Here is a 14,674-nt window from a genome sequence, read left to right as displayed (position 1 = left end):
TGCGCCCAGATCTTCTATAGCAGGGTCCTTTCGTACACCCCAACTTAGCGCAACTGCGCTTAATGGGGTGGCTCTTGAAACCGATATCCTGAATGCAGAGGAATCCCAGTTATTTCCACCATGCTATGCGCCAGGAAACCAGTTTAGGCTGCGCATCATCATTGCTTCTGGCGTTCTTATATCTCGTGGTGTTCCAGTTGGGATCTTCCATCTAGGATTTTTCGGTTGTCCCGATTATCTGTTTTTTCTTCAGACGGGTTTGGATTCTGGACTTCGTCTTGGAACTTTAAATGTGCAGGTTTCTGCCCTTTCCATTTTCTTGCAATGGAACTTGGCCCTCATTCCTGAGGGCAGACGTTTATTCAGGGGGTCTTGCGCGTGCAGCTTCCTTTTGTACCTCCGGTAGTTCCCTGGGACTTGAACTTAGGGCCTCATTCAGAGGCGGTCGGAGGATGCAAGCGGTCGCTCAGAAACTGGGCGGCCACTTGCATCCTGACCGCCCGCCTCTGTTGTGGTCGTTAGGCTGTGGGTTAACACCCACAGCTCTAACGACCGCTCGGGTGATGGTCGCGATGGTCATAGACCATCGCGACTTACGACGAGACCCTAGGGTAGGGTCTCACTTGTCGTAAGCCACGGAGAGCTTCTGGCTCTGTCAGAGCCGGAAGCTCTCCACTGACATCACTAGTGATGTCAGTGGGGACTCCCCCAGACGGCAGGTTTTCCCATGGGAACGCCTCCGTTTGGGCTGCCACCCCCCCGGCCCGCCTTCCAAACGGGGCGAGCTGTCAATCAACATCGACAGCTCACCCCCTTTGGAAAGAGACCCGCTACGACCGGCGCTGTCGGTCGTAGCGGGTCTCACGCATGCGCACGGGGGAGCCGGCTCCCTCGTGCGCATGCGCACTGGCAAATCATCGAGGCGGCTGTGCGGTCGTAGACTGTACGGCCGCCTCTGAATAAGGTCCTTAGTGCTTCTGTTTCTTCAGTCGTCCATGTTTGAACCTTTGGAAGAGGTTGATATTAAGTACTTTTCTTGAAAGACGGTCCTCCTCCTGGCTCTAGCTTCGGCTCGTAGAGTTTCGGATTTGAGTGCTCTGTCCTATAGGCCACCTTACCTGGTGTTTCATGCAGATAGGGCGGAACTCCGGACGGTGGCCGCCTTCCTTCCCAAGATAGTGTCGGCTTTTCATATTAATCAGCCTATTGTGGTACCATCTTTGGTGGAGGACTCTGGTTGTTCTACCTTGGATGTGGTTAGAGCTCTCTGCATCTATGTTGACAGGACTGCTTCCCTCCGTAAGTCTGAGTCGCTTTTTGTCCTCTGTGATGCGGTTCGGAGGGGTTGGCCAGTGTCTAAGCAGACTTTGGCACGTTGGATCCGGCTGACTATTCATCAGGCTTATTAGTGCCAACCGCCGGCCTCCTTCGTCCATTTCGGTTCATTCCACACGTTCTGTGGGTGCGTCATGGGCGGCCGGTAGGGGAGCCTCCACATCACAATTGTGTCGTGCGGCAACTTGGTCTTCAGTTCACACGTTTGTAAATTTTTTACAGATTTGACACGTTTGCGGATTCAGCATCTCATGTTGGACGTCTTGTTCTGCAGGTGCCGCAGAGCGCTCCCGCCCGTGGGGAAAACTTTGGAACGTCCCCAGCGTAAGCATCCTCCAGTGTCCCCTAGTGGATGAAAGAGAAAATGGGATTTTGGTACCTACTGGTAAATCCTTTTCTCTGATTCCACAGGGGACACTGGACGCCCACCTCAGCGCTCTCTGCCTGCCTGTTCGGTTGTTCCGTATGTTGTATGTTTTGGTTATTGTGTGTTCTCTTCCTTTTACTCCGTTTGTTCTCCATCTCCTCTCGGTCTTCATTTTCTAAACTGAGGGCTGTTGGGGCATAGAGGGGGAGGAGCTTCACACTTCTAAATTATTTAAAGTGCCAGCTCCAGCTATCCACGCCTCTATACCCCAGAGTAAGCACCTCCAGTGTCCCCTGGGGAATCAGAGAAAAGGATTTACCGGTAGGTACCAAAATCCCATTATTGCTTTAAACTGGAAAAAAACTTCCCCACAACTCTTCTCTGTACTTAAGAGTCAGATTTGGCATATTGCAACCATGGAGGAGATAACGTATTACCTCCATGATCGAGGGCAGGTGTTTTCTAGAATGCGACCGGTAGCAGCAGGTGCATTTTTGAAGAATTTTCAAAAATCACTGTAGGGACTTAAAAATATGCTTGCACCCATTTTCATGTACCCCAAATTTGATGGAAGTAGTTATGTTTTGCAAAAAAAAAAGCGAAGTGCTTTTCTTCATCACTTCTTCACAGGCGCATGTATGCACCTGCTGCGGCTTTTTAAAATCCTAATTATCTTCAGCAGACCAAATCGGGGGTACCCATAGTGATCCCCCATGTCAGACCATCTTTAGGGGGGTGCCAGGATGATTTCCAGAAAATTTATAGGACTTTACGATATTTACATTTCCGCCGGGTCCCGTTTTTGCTGGATTCTAATTGAATACAGGGATAAGTGGGCACGCGCCCAATACTTTATCCCAGAAAAAACAGCGATGATGGCGAAAAGTCCAACCTCAGACTTTTCTTCTCAAATTTAATATGCCCTATAGTCTCTGTGGTTAGCTTTGTGATACTTGACTCTAATGCTATTACCAAACAGTTGTACTCCTCTGTAGGGTTTTGCAGCATTGCTGTAGCAACCTCTTCGTCATCAATTGTGACACCAACTGAATAAATATCTGCTGAGAGATGGATAACATTCTATGTACTTGTTCATATATTTGCAAACACCAAGTTTTGTTGCATACAATGTGTGCCCCAGATCAATTCTGCTCATTAAACCTTTGTCATCTAATAATAACAATAATAATAATAATCTTTTTTTATTTAGCACTTTTCTCCTAAAGGACTCAAAGTGCTTTACATTTGCCTTTACAGCACAAACTACAAAACAAGCTTAACAAGGGACATTAGTGAAATGCTTGGGTGAATAGGCGAGTCTTGACTCTATTTTTTTAAGGCTTATGCAGGGAAGCGAGTTCCATAGAGTCGGAGCCACAAAGCTTAAGCCATTTGCAGAGCTATCCACGGGTTGGGTACGGGATGCAGGTCATTGGGATCCCGACAGGGTTAGGATACCAACATCTGTCGGTTGGTATCCTAACCCTCCATCCCTCATGCCTAAACCTAACCTACCCCTCCCCACTCAGTGCCTAACCCTCACACTAACTCCATTACTTACCTTCAGGTTCCCGGCTTAAAAACTTAATACTCACTGTACATTTCTATCATACAAATGAATAAGTGTCTGTCCGTATTTACTCAGATCATCTTACTTCATGTTGTCTGCAGCTTTGTTTATTCAAATTCAGGCAGTGGCAGCCTTAGTACAGATTCCACTTGTGTTAGCCTGGTGCTTAGGGAGATGTTTAGTCTGGGGGTGATGGTGTCCACTAGCACATAGGTACTGGGCCTATAACCTATTAGGAGAGTAATATGCTGGAACACTCAGTCCATAACAATTTGCAGAGCAATGGCAGAATGATCAATTATAGCAGAGACTCTCAAGGCGCCCCAAAAGTTCAGGTTTTAGAGATATCCTTGGTTGAGGTGGTTAAATCAAATTGACTGAGGTACTAATTAAGTCACCTATGCTCAACCATGGATATCTCTAAGACCTGAACTGTTGTGGAGCCTTGAGGACCACGTTGGGAAACTCTGAATTATAGTATGCGTGTGCTGATGTGAATATGAACTGCGAAGCAGATTTTGTTGGGTGCAGTAGTTCTCCAGACAAGTTGGTACACCAGGGTATTATATATCGGTTTGAATGTAAGTGGCATTGAATAGGTGTATAATGGCTTGTGCCTGTTAGTCCACACGAGGTATATTAAGTCTAAGAACTAGTTAAGCATACCAGGTAGAACAACTGGTAGCATATGACATGGAAAATATGCACTGTTTAGGTTCCTGAGGATCAAATTTGAGAGCCACTGACATGTATAAATAATTGCGGCACTGCTGCAATTATCAGTCCGTATCATGGCGTATATTTATCATTTTTAAATTAAAATTTCCATGCTTTGTACTAACTGCAACTCGCAGAGACAGTGGTAGCAATAACTGTTGACCATGCAACTTACTTTCCCAGCATATTTCTCCTCCATGGGCCTGTAACACTGAGCATGCGCACAGCACCAGATTCGGGAGTCTAGACAGTGGCTTCAATAGAGGGATCACAAGACCCACTCCTGTGAAATTACCTCCATAGGATTAAAGTGATTTATATCATCTGAAGATGGAGTAAACCTACTGGGCCAAACTCCGAAAAGCTAAGCTTCCATAAGGGTCAGACCATAGTCCCCATTAGTAATGACTGCAGTCTGCAGCACTAATAAGCCTTTTGCAGATTTCTGTGAGATCTCCTGCGTAAGGCTGTTAACACATAGCAACAATTCATTCAATTATGCAGAAACTGATGTTTTTACATAATTTTATGCACAAATGCTTGATAAATAGGCCCCTTAATAACAAGTACATGAAGCCTCTTTCATGCACATTACACTCAAATTTAGAAGAGATGTGCAGGACAGCTCCAGATAACTTTGAACCTACTACTTTAAAAAAAAAAAATGGAAAATTGAGTGAACCTGAAAAGTGCAATTGAAATGGACTGCATGGGGTTTCTCTAGGATTGTGGAATATTTTTCATCTGGGATAGAGTCAATGTAATTTCACATTACTCATTGATGGGATAAAGCTAGCTTAAATACTTTATTTCAGCTGGCAGGCACTTACCCTATTAACAGAATGGTGTGAGTACTATATTAAGAATCCCCACAAATCTGAGGAACTCACCTCCATGTCCCAATCTTTATTTTTCCAACTTTGCAAAAAGGAATCATTTTAACTGACACCATGCTGTGTTTGGTTTTAACACAAGTGCTAACATAAATGTGTGCTTTGTACTGTATGTCTCACAGAAGAGGGTTAGGAATACTACTGTAGCTAAAATGAGTTGTCCATGAATTGCAGGGTTACTGTTAAGAAGTGAAGGCTCAGGAATGCTCTTAGTTATGCACTGCTACTGTGTTTGACTTTTCATTTTATTTTGTTTGGTGCCTGTACTGACCTCAGGTCTGCTTGACTACATTTTTGCCCTATCCTTTGGTACCTTGCTTAGTGGTTTTCCTTACAGGATTCATTTTAAATGGTGTAGTGTGTTATCATCTGGACTCTCCTATTATCTGGGGAGTATTGGCACCTTTCTGCTCATCATTCTGATTGTTAGTGTGTTTTATACAGTCAGTTTATTACAGAAGTTTCCCTAGCCGGACAGAGGCTGCAGGAGAGAGATTGTAAGGTGCCTTTACGCTATCAATGGATGCATAAATCAATGGGGCAACACTCAGAATACCTTCGTTTTTTTGGTACATAGGGGTCAGACTGTAGTTCCTATTGCATATAATGGTAACTGTGTCGGCAGAGCTCTTTAGCCTTTTTCAGTTGATTTATGTGAAATCTCCCGTAAAAGGCTATTAGTGCATACCAACAAAACATAAAAATATGCAGAAACCACAATTTCTACTTTTATTATTGAAAAAAAGGCTTGATAAGTAGGGCCCTTAATATCTTACTGCAGTCTGCAGTAGCTCTTGTCTGCATGATTAGGAGTTTGACTATGGGACCTACGCCATACTTCCCAACGCTCCCGTCTTTCTGTCAAGCCTCCCGCTGCCCCGCAAAACTAATGAATCCCCCGCATTCCCCACAGCTCCGTGTGAAACCTGGACTGCGCATGCACAGGTCCGGATGTGACAGGGGCAGGACATGACTATTTCCCCTTCGCGCTCGCAGTATGCCTGCCTGGCCACGCACCGCAGGGTTGTGGGTAACGTTGGCCGCCTCATCCAGCAAGCAGAGCGAGCCTCCTGTGTGACTATCAGTGCAGGGAGAGACGTCAGTTCTCTCCTGCAACATCGGGGACAGCAGCGGCTACATCTCAGAGTACTCCCCCTGCCTAAACAAGTAGGTAATAGTAGTAGTGCTCAGGGGGTGTGTTACCTGTGATGGGAGCTGCGCTGCTGCAGAGAGAAAACCGGGCGGGGGAGGGATGGAGAGCAGTACTGCAGCAGCTATAACAGCCGGATTGAGTGGAGGGGAGAGGGCAGAGCAGAGGAGGTAAGTGCTCCGGGGCCCCCTCTCTATCAGGCCCCCCCAGCCTTTGATTATTCAACGTAGAATCTATAAAAAATGTTAAAGTGAAAGGAAAAAGTCCGAGCAGGAGGGGGCGTGGCTACATGACAGGGGGCGGGGCTAGATGGCACTGTGTGTGTGTGCAGCAGGATACAAGCAGCATGAGGGAGAGGACTCGAGGAGCACTGCAGAAAGTGTACAAAGTGTAAGGTACTAACAGGGAGGGGGGACTGTGTGTATAAGTGTGTATGACAGTATGTGTGTGTGGAAGTGTGTGACTGTATGTATATGTGTGTGACTGCCCCCCCCCCCCAATGCTAGGGGCCACCTCACCCTGCAAAGCAGCAGGCATTGATGGCAAATGTAATTATTACCGTTTTGTTGCCCATGTCACACTGTTACACTCCCAATAACACTGAGAGGCAGCATCCTATATACACACACACACACCCCCCCCCCCCCCCATGCCAGGGCCACCTCACCCAGCAGGGGGCAATGCGGGCAGCTATGGTTATTATCCTGCTTGAGCCATTTTACACCTATTACATCCTACTATACCGAGGTTAGCTGCCAGCTCCCTCCTGCACCTCCTATGCCCCCCTCCCTACGAATGCCAGGGATCACCTCACCCTGCAAGAGTCATTGCTGGCACTAGAATTATCACCTTGCTGGTGCCCATGTTAAACTATTACACGACAATACTACTATGATCAGCTACCAGCATTCTACTGCCCCTCCATACCCATCTACCCTGCCCAGCTTCTCTTAGTACTACAGTTGTTACCTACCAATACATGACACACCCCTGAGTGGAAATATATATGCCCATAGGTGGAGCTAGATATGCATGTGGAGCGGAGCATGACATGTCCCAGGGCTGGCTCTAGGGGTGTTCGACCAGTGCGGTCACACAGGGGCGACACCCGTAGAGGACGGCACACCTCCCCAGCATCCCGATTTCAGCGGGACAGTACTGTCCTGCTGTTCCACCCGTGGGTGGTCAAATCGGGAGGCTGGGGACCCCCACCGCCGCAGCTGTGCGGCGGTGCCAGACCCCCAGAGAGTGAATGGATGCCGCGCACATGCGTGCGGCAACCATTCACTGACGGGAGAGGGCTGGGGGAAGCCCAGCCTGTGACGGAGAGCTGGGCTTTACTCCCAACCTGACGTTATTTGGCGGCGTACCAGGCGCCCTCTGTGTGATGTTATTTGGAGGCGTGCCATGCGGGCACGCCTCCAAATAACATCACACAGGGGGCGTTGCCTATGGTAATTAGGCCACGCCCCCAATTTTTGGTTGCGTGCAGCAATGGTGCGAGCAAGGTTAGGGCACTCTCTCAAGAGCTGGCACAGGGTGCTCAGAAACCTGGAGCCAGCCCTGACACGTCCCCTCACTGGCACACCGCGCAGCACATTCTACTAACAAATATAATCTCCCTGAAACTAGTTTTCAAAAGTTGGCAAGTATGGCCTACGCCATATTGCAAGATGTTCTTTTACCTAGTAGGGAACACAGCTTCATATAATATCAGAAGCTATTTTGTGGCCTCTATGCTTATGCTTCACTAGAATGTGAGACATCGGAAGAGTTTAGTTTTTGCCCATTATAGCATCAGTGTTACACATCAGGGTCTTTAGACCGTTACCGGGGTAGGCGGTGTCATGTTACAGCCATCTGTGTCCCTGCTGGTTTTCTGCAGTATCCCAGAGACATACTGTATGTCAATCATTTGTAAAACATGCTGTTCTGCTTCATGGGCACGGCCATCTTGGGCTGTATCATGTGACCATCTCTGAAAAACCAGTCTCCAGCAACTCTGGTCACATGACACAGCCAGCCTATCGGTAAACAGGGTGCCCTATTCAAACCAGGAACTGATGACTGTTCATTGGGTAATGTCTAAATCCCCTTCACGGAGAGGACCCTGACGTCATCAGCCAGTGTCCAGCGTCATTCCCTGCCATCCAAGTGGGCATACAGGGGGAATATAACCATGTGGCGAGCGTAGCGAGCCACCGTGCCTGAAGCGTGGCGAGCGGACAACAAACATCTTTAAGTGGGGACAAAGTACTCCTTTAGCTGTTGTCATGAGCAGGAACTGCACTTCCGCCCTCACGTCACTTCCAGGTCCCTAGCACAAAGGGGAAATACAGCCAACCCTGTTCTTTGCCAGAACACTACTCTCTCTGAGATCAGTAATCTGGCTCCTGTCTGCTGTAGCTTCTGCTGTTGGGAGTCTCCTGTCACCTGCATTTGCAAAGTGCATTCCTACTGTTGTTCCAGTCTCCTGTTACCTCGACTTGCCATATCATCACTTAAATTCAGGTCACATGTGAATTACACAGGTTCTAAGGCTGCCTAAAATGAGGAGAAATGGAGACTTGAAGTCAGGCAGCCACAGAATCTGTGTAATTTATGTATGTTTCCTTAGTGTCTTCTGCAGCGGCCTCAATCACCAGTAACCTATGCTCCAAACACATTGTCACAGTCTGCATCCATTCACCACTAGGGTTCTGCATTTCATAGCTATACCAGTTCTGAGCACCTGCAGCCTGCTACAAGTATTACAGGCACTTCCTACAGTATATCTACATCCTGCCTCCAGTGGTGCACAGCACTATGGGGTCTACACCTCCTGCAGGCTGCCACAAACACTACATGCACTCCATTCTGCTCCTGGCACTTGATCCATATTGCTAATGTGACACCAGTCTTTTTTGAGAAGCAGCATAACCAAGGTGCCAAGCTACATCTACTCTCCTGCTAATCAAGCTAACCCTACGAGCCCCAATCCAAATCTACAAATCCCCAGTAGCTGGACAGTCAGAGTTTAATCAGACCTTGGCTAGAGCTGCACATTCAATAATCCATTTTTGCTGAGCTGCAAACTACATTCCTACTGAAATACTTTGAAAGCACATTCTTGTAGATCCATTTGCAGCACTCTAGTTGCAATCTGAAACACAGTATATACTCTATCCTCAGCTAAAATTAATTTTTGCTTAGTGCCATAATTTCTACTCTATAGTCCCCTAAAGTACAGATCAGCTGGATAATTACCTCAACACTATTCATTTACGCAGTTTAGCAATTGAAGCAGCAGATACTGCTAACAGTCCCATTACTCTAGAGACGTTACAGTTGCAATTATTTTACCCAAACATGTTGACAGGGTTGGATAACACTGAGCGGCATAAACTTTATTCAGAATCATTTATTCACTATCTTATATAAACTAGGTAAAAGTTCCCAGGCACTAATTTTTAATCACTCCAACTATTGAAACAGTGATGCTAACATTTTTATTCCCAATCTCTGCTATTACAGTCTAGGTTTTTAGGATATCTATGCTTGAGTCCAGATGGTCAATTTGGAAATTGACTGAGGTACCAATTGAGTCACCAGTGCTCAAGCTTGGATTTCCTTAAAACCTGTGTTTGGGAAACTGTGGCTTACGGTGGTGAAAATGGAATCATCATGATTTCACACCGGAAGTGAAGATCCCGACAGGGTAAGTAAATTAACTAACCCTAAACCCCCTCCTCCCCCCCCCTAACCCTCCTTTAGGGGTGCCTAACCCTCACCTCCCCCCATAAGTGCCTAAACCTAACCCTCCTGGGGGGTACCTACCACTAATCCCCCCTTCCCCTAGCCTAAACCTAACCCTCCCAGGGGTGTACCTAACCCTAAGGCGCCCCCCCCCACGAGAGGCCCTAACCTAACCCCCCGTGGCTGTCCGAACCCGCGGCACGGCTTACCTTCGTTCGGTATGCCATTAGACCCCTGTCAGGGAGCCGGCAGTCGGCATTTCGACCGTCTGCTTCCTGACTACATACCGGTCAAAATAGTCCATCTGGATCAAAATGGCTTATACCGTACTTTCCATAAACATTACTATTGGAAGGCAATATACAATACTCTTGTATGGGTCTGTAACATGTCAAAACAATTTTCTTTGGCCCAAGGAACCCAACAGGTATTTGTACTGGGCATGGAACCTTCCACTATTCTTACACATAATTCCTCCTTAAAAGCTGATTTCTGGGACACAGTGAAAGTAGATCAGACGCTGACTTATCTGGCTGACCCGAGTCCATCCCATAAGGTCACACTAGAAGTGCGACTCCGGCTAAGGGCCGTATTCAATTAGCGGAAGTCGGAATCCGCGAAAAAGTATCTGACTTAATTTCGCCAGACGGAAACTTTATTCAATTGCAAAGACTTTTCGCGTATGCGAACTGTAAAAGAAAAAGTGAGGAACACCCCAAAAAATTACTTTGAAAATGGGCCCGAAAAAGTACAAAGTGGGGATATATACACCTAAAAAGTAGCGAAATACACTTTTGAGGTGCCTGCAAGTATGGGGGAGGTGTTTTTTTGATTGCAGGTGCTTGCTGAATGTGCATTTTTGGTAGCACTTAAAACTTCACTTTAGCGATTTCAAACCATGCTTGCACCCATTTTCAAGTACCTCAAATTTGACAGGACTACTTATTTTCACCACAAAAAAACTGCTTTATGCTATTCTTCACCACTTGTGCAAAGACGCTACATAGAGCCCATTGAAAGCAGTTAAGTACCCCAAATAGCTCCAGGGAGGTTATTCGGGGACATCTATACTGATCCCCAATGTTAGTACATCTTTTGGGGGGTGTCAGGCGGATTTTCCCATTTCTGACAGCACATTTCGTCTGTTTGAGTTTCACTATGACGCGTTTTCGCCCAATAAGTTTCCGGGCTAAAACACATGAAGTCGGCGAAAAGTGCTTCATGCGAAAAAGTATCGTGGGGGCGAAACTAATTGAATACGGGCCTAAATCTCTGATATTTATAAAAGTGAAACAGACAGTAATTATTGACCCTTTGGCGCTATATAATACTTGATAGATTAAAAAAATGTTAATAAAAACAATTTATTTCAACATGTAAAACAGTATATGCAATTATTCTCATAAAGTGGAATACTTCTATTACAGAGAATAAAGTACAAATGCGTAAGAATATAATGATGCATATAAATATAGCAGCAATGAAAACATAAGTTGTCTGGTTCTGTTATGCGACAGGAGTATTCAGTAATTTGTATAATGATCAAAAACAGATATTCAGTACTCTCTTGGTTATAGAGTGCAAATGCAAAATGTCAAATCGAGGATATGTATGGCGAGTTCCCACCCAGAATAGGTGTTGGAGCTGCAGGTGAAAAAATGCAAGGCACCTCCGGAGTACCCTGCACTGGCTCCAAAGTCCACTCCGATAAGATAGGTGCTCTACCAAGTGGTCCAGGCAGCGCTATTGGAACTGTGCCTGGACCACCTGGTAGAGCGAGCACCAAAGGGGTCAATAATTCCTGTCTGTTTCACTTTTACCATCGTGGTTTTAAAGGGTAAAACCACTTATTGATTCCCTAGGCTGCAAATATATTTTGCGTTACGGATCCATTCACACCACTGTACCCATACCCTGATATCATGATGTAACTACACATTATAATTTTGCCTCTTCTCTTCAGTGTTCACCTCCTTCTGCTACCCTGGGGTAAAACTTCAATGGCATGTAGGGCAGGTTATATTTTTTTGAACATTGAATCAGTTATTGATTTGTTTAATTGGAGGAGCTGTCATTATGTACATAGTGCTTCTGAACTGAATGAGGCGAATCCTTATTTTGAAAATGATCTGTCAGCATCATGCAGGTCATATATCAGCACCGCCATTCCCCATCGCCAATTCGATCGATGATTGTCAGCCATAAAAATAGTAATTTGTTATTTCTGTATATAAAAATAAGCAAAACTTACAGATGTGTCCTCATACACAATTGCTGCAGTGGCACCACCAAGTCTCATATTGCTCGGCTAAAGCTTATTTTTTTTTTTTTTAAGTGTTTCTCCTTCATCCACTAGAGCAGGGGTCAGGGGACTTTTTTTCACCTTTTACCCCAAAATATATTTAGATACGCCAACGTTACCCCCTTGATTTGAAAGGAAGGAAATCCTATAGTAGTGCCCCCATAGTCATGCCCCTGTAGTGCCGCTTGTACAAAAAAAAACAACAGCTGCTCCTCGGAACTATAGGAGAGACGTTATGACGTCTCTCCCATAATGCGCATGGGGAGAGCCGGAAGCTGGAGTTCAGAAGAGAACTCCAGCCTCCGGCTAATGCGGCGCTGCAGGAAAGGAGCCGGGCACCCGCTGGTACAGCGGGCATCCAGCTTAGAGCCCCCCTGCAGCGCCGGGCTGGAGGTCACTGGCGCCGGGTGCAGCGGCGCACCCAGTTCAGCCCTGCATCCATTACCCCCAGGAAATTCAGTTTTACCCCAAGTGGGGTAATTTACCCATGTTCCCCGACCACTGCACTAGGGGACACTGGAGTCTCAGTACAGTGGGTATAGATGTGGGTTAACTGGGAACAGGCACTTTAATAACTTGAATGGTAGCTAGCTCCTCCCCCTCTATACCCCCCTAGACCCCAGTCTAAACTTTGTGCCCAGGGAGCTGGTACACTCCTTCAGGGCTCTCTGAAAGGATCCTCAATCAACACCAGGAACAGACAGGCAGCTCACTGCCCCTGCCTCTCTGTACAACTATTACACAGTAATATTGTGTTTAAACAGCACTGGTCATCGTGTCAGCGCTAGTGAGGGTAAAATCATATCCTTCTATGCCTTCTTATCTCTGCCTTTCAATACAGTCTCTGTGTGTCTCACTGTACTTTCACTTTGGGGGGGGGGGGGGGTGTCTGTTCAGTGTAGTACTAACATGACTTCTAAGGGGTCTAAGGCTGCACAGTAATCTTTCTCCTGCAAGATATTTACACAGCGTCAGTCAAATTCTTGCCTGCTGTGTGAAAAGTGTATTTCAGAGTCACAGACTCTTGTCCCACCACTACAGCCTGTTTGGACTGATCAGTTTTCATCAGTCATATCTCATCTGTCTGCAGAGCTGGAAGCTTCTCGCAGAGACAGAGAGGTTGCCAGAACTCAGACTACCATCTCAGAACCAGATTGGGCATGTTCATTAGCCAGATCTTTAGAGGGGCTCACAAAAGTTATGTCGGGCCAGGTCCCTCCTGCACAGCCTCGTCTTCTAATGTCCCTACTAAGAGACTGATTCCTAATCCCTTCAGGTGGGATGAATCTGAGGAAGACGAGATGCAGGAGCCAGAGGAAGGCGAGGTTCAAGAACCTGAGGAGGAACAGACTCCAGAGGAGTCGGAACCTGCAACTCGGGGCGTAGACGCACTGATTGCAGCAGTATGCCAGGTGTTACATGTTGAAGACATAGATCCAGTGGCTGCTAGACCGTCCACCTTTAATAAGAGACAAAGACAGGCTGCCACTTTTCCAGCGTCTGAGGAATTGGATGAGATCTTAACCTCGGCATGGAAACACCCAGATAAAAAGTTCCAAATTTCACGGAAACTTATCTTATTATCCATTTCCCTCAGAAAGCATAAAATTATGCGAGACTCCTCCTGTAGTGGATCCCTCAGTGTCCAGTCTTTCTAAGAAGATGGTACTCCTTGTGCCAGGAGCAGTTTCCCTAAAAGAATCTTCAGACAGGAAGTTAGAAAACACCTTGAAGTCTATATATACAGTTGCAGGGGTGTCTCTTTGTCCCGTGCTAGTCAGCTGCATGGGCTACACAGCTTTCAGAGGGCCTTAAGACTGGGGTCCAAGCGGAGGAGCTGATTCAGTTGGCAGAACAAATTGCAGAATCAGCCACTTTCCTCTGGGAAGCTTCAAAGGACATATGTAACCTGTCCACTAGATCTTCTGCTTTGGCTATCTCAGCTCATAGGGCTCTTTGGCTGCGACAATGGCAGGCTAATGCGGAATCTAAGAGGGCAGTGGAGGCCCTTCCTTACACAGGGGAGGTTCTGTTCGGATCCGAATTAGATAGGTGGATTTCACAGGCCACAGGTGGTAAGTCCACTTATCTCCCCTCGGCCGCTCCTCCTCCTAGGAAACTTGCTGCAGGACCGTCCTTTTCGTATTCCAGGGAGATTCAGATGTCGTTACAGAGGAGCTTCTGTTATTTCCCATGGATCCAGAGGCAGAGGTAGACCTACCCCATCCTTGTCCCAACAGGACAAGCCTGCGGTTAAACCCTCTGCATGACGCACTCCCTTCTCACTTGGGGGACCCCAAGGTGGGAGCTCGCCTTCAGAACTACAAAGATGTATGGATCCGGTCTTGCCAGGATCCGGAACATCATTACTCAGGGGTTGAAGTTGGATTTCAAGATTCAACCACCTCCTCGCTTTTTCACGACCGGTTTGTCACAGTCAGTGGCAAAACGGGTTCTGATTCAGGGAGCAAAAGACAGGCTTCTCTTGTCTCGAGTGGTAGTGAATGTCCCAACCCATCAGCGAGGTCAGGGTTTTTATTCCAGCTTGTTTGTAATTCCCAAGCCGGACGGTTCAGTGAGACCCATTCTGAACCTGAAGGATCTC

General features: G+C 46.7%; 1 pseudogene; it reads left to right on the top strand.

The window, feature by feature from the left end:
- The window catches only part of LOC148477649 (uncharacterized), a 51,149-nt pseudogene extending 37,422 nt beyond the window's left edge, over positions 1-13,727 (top strand).
- Positions 13,728-14,674: the final 947 nt, after the last annotated feature.

This window comes from Taudactylus pleione, unplaced genomic scaffold (genome assembly GCF_031769625.1).
Source record: "Taudactylus pleione unplaced genomic scaffold, aTauple2 ptg000703l, whole genome shotgun sequence".
NCBI classification, from domain to species: Eukaryota; Metazoa; Chordata; class Amphibia; order Anura; family Myobatrachidae; genus Taudactylus; species Taudactylus pleione.
Note: the sequence above shows the minus strand (reverse complement) of the source record. Positions and strands in the feature narration are given on the sequence as shown.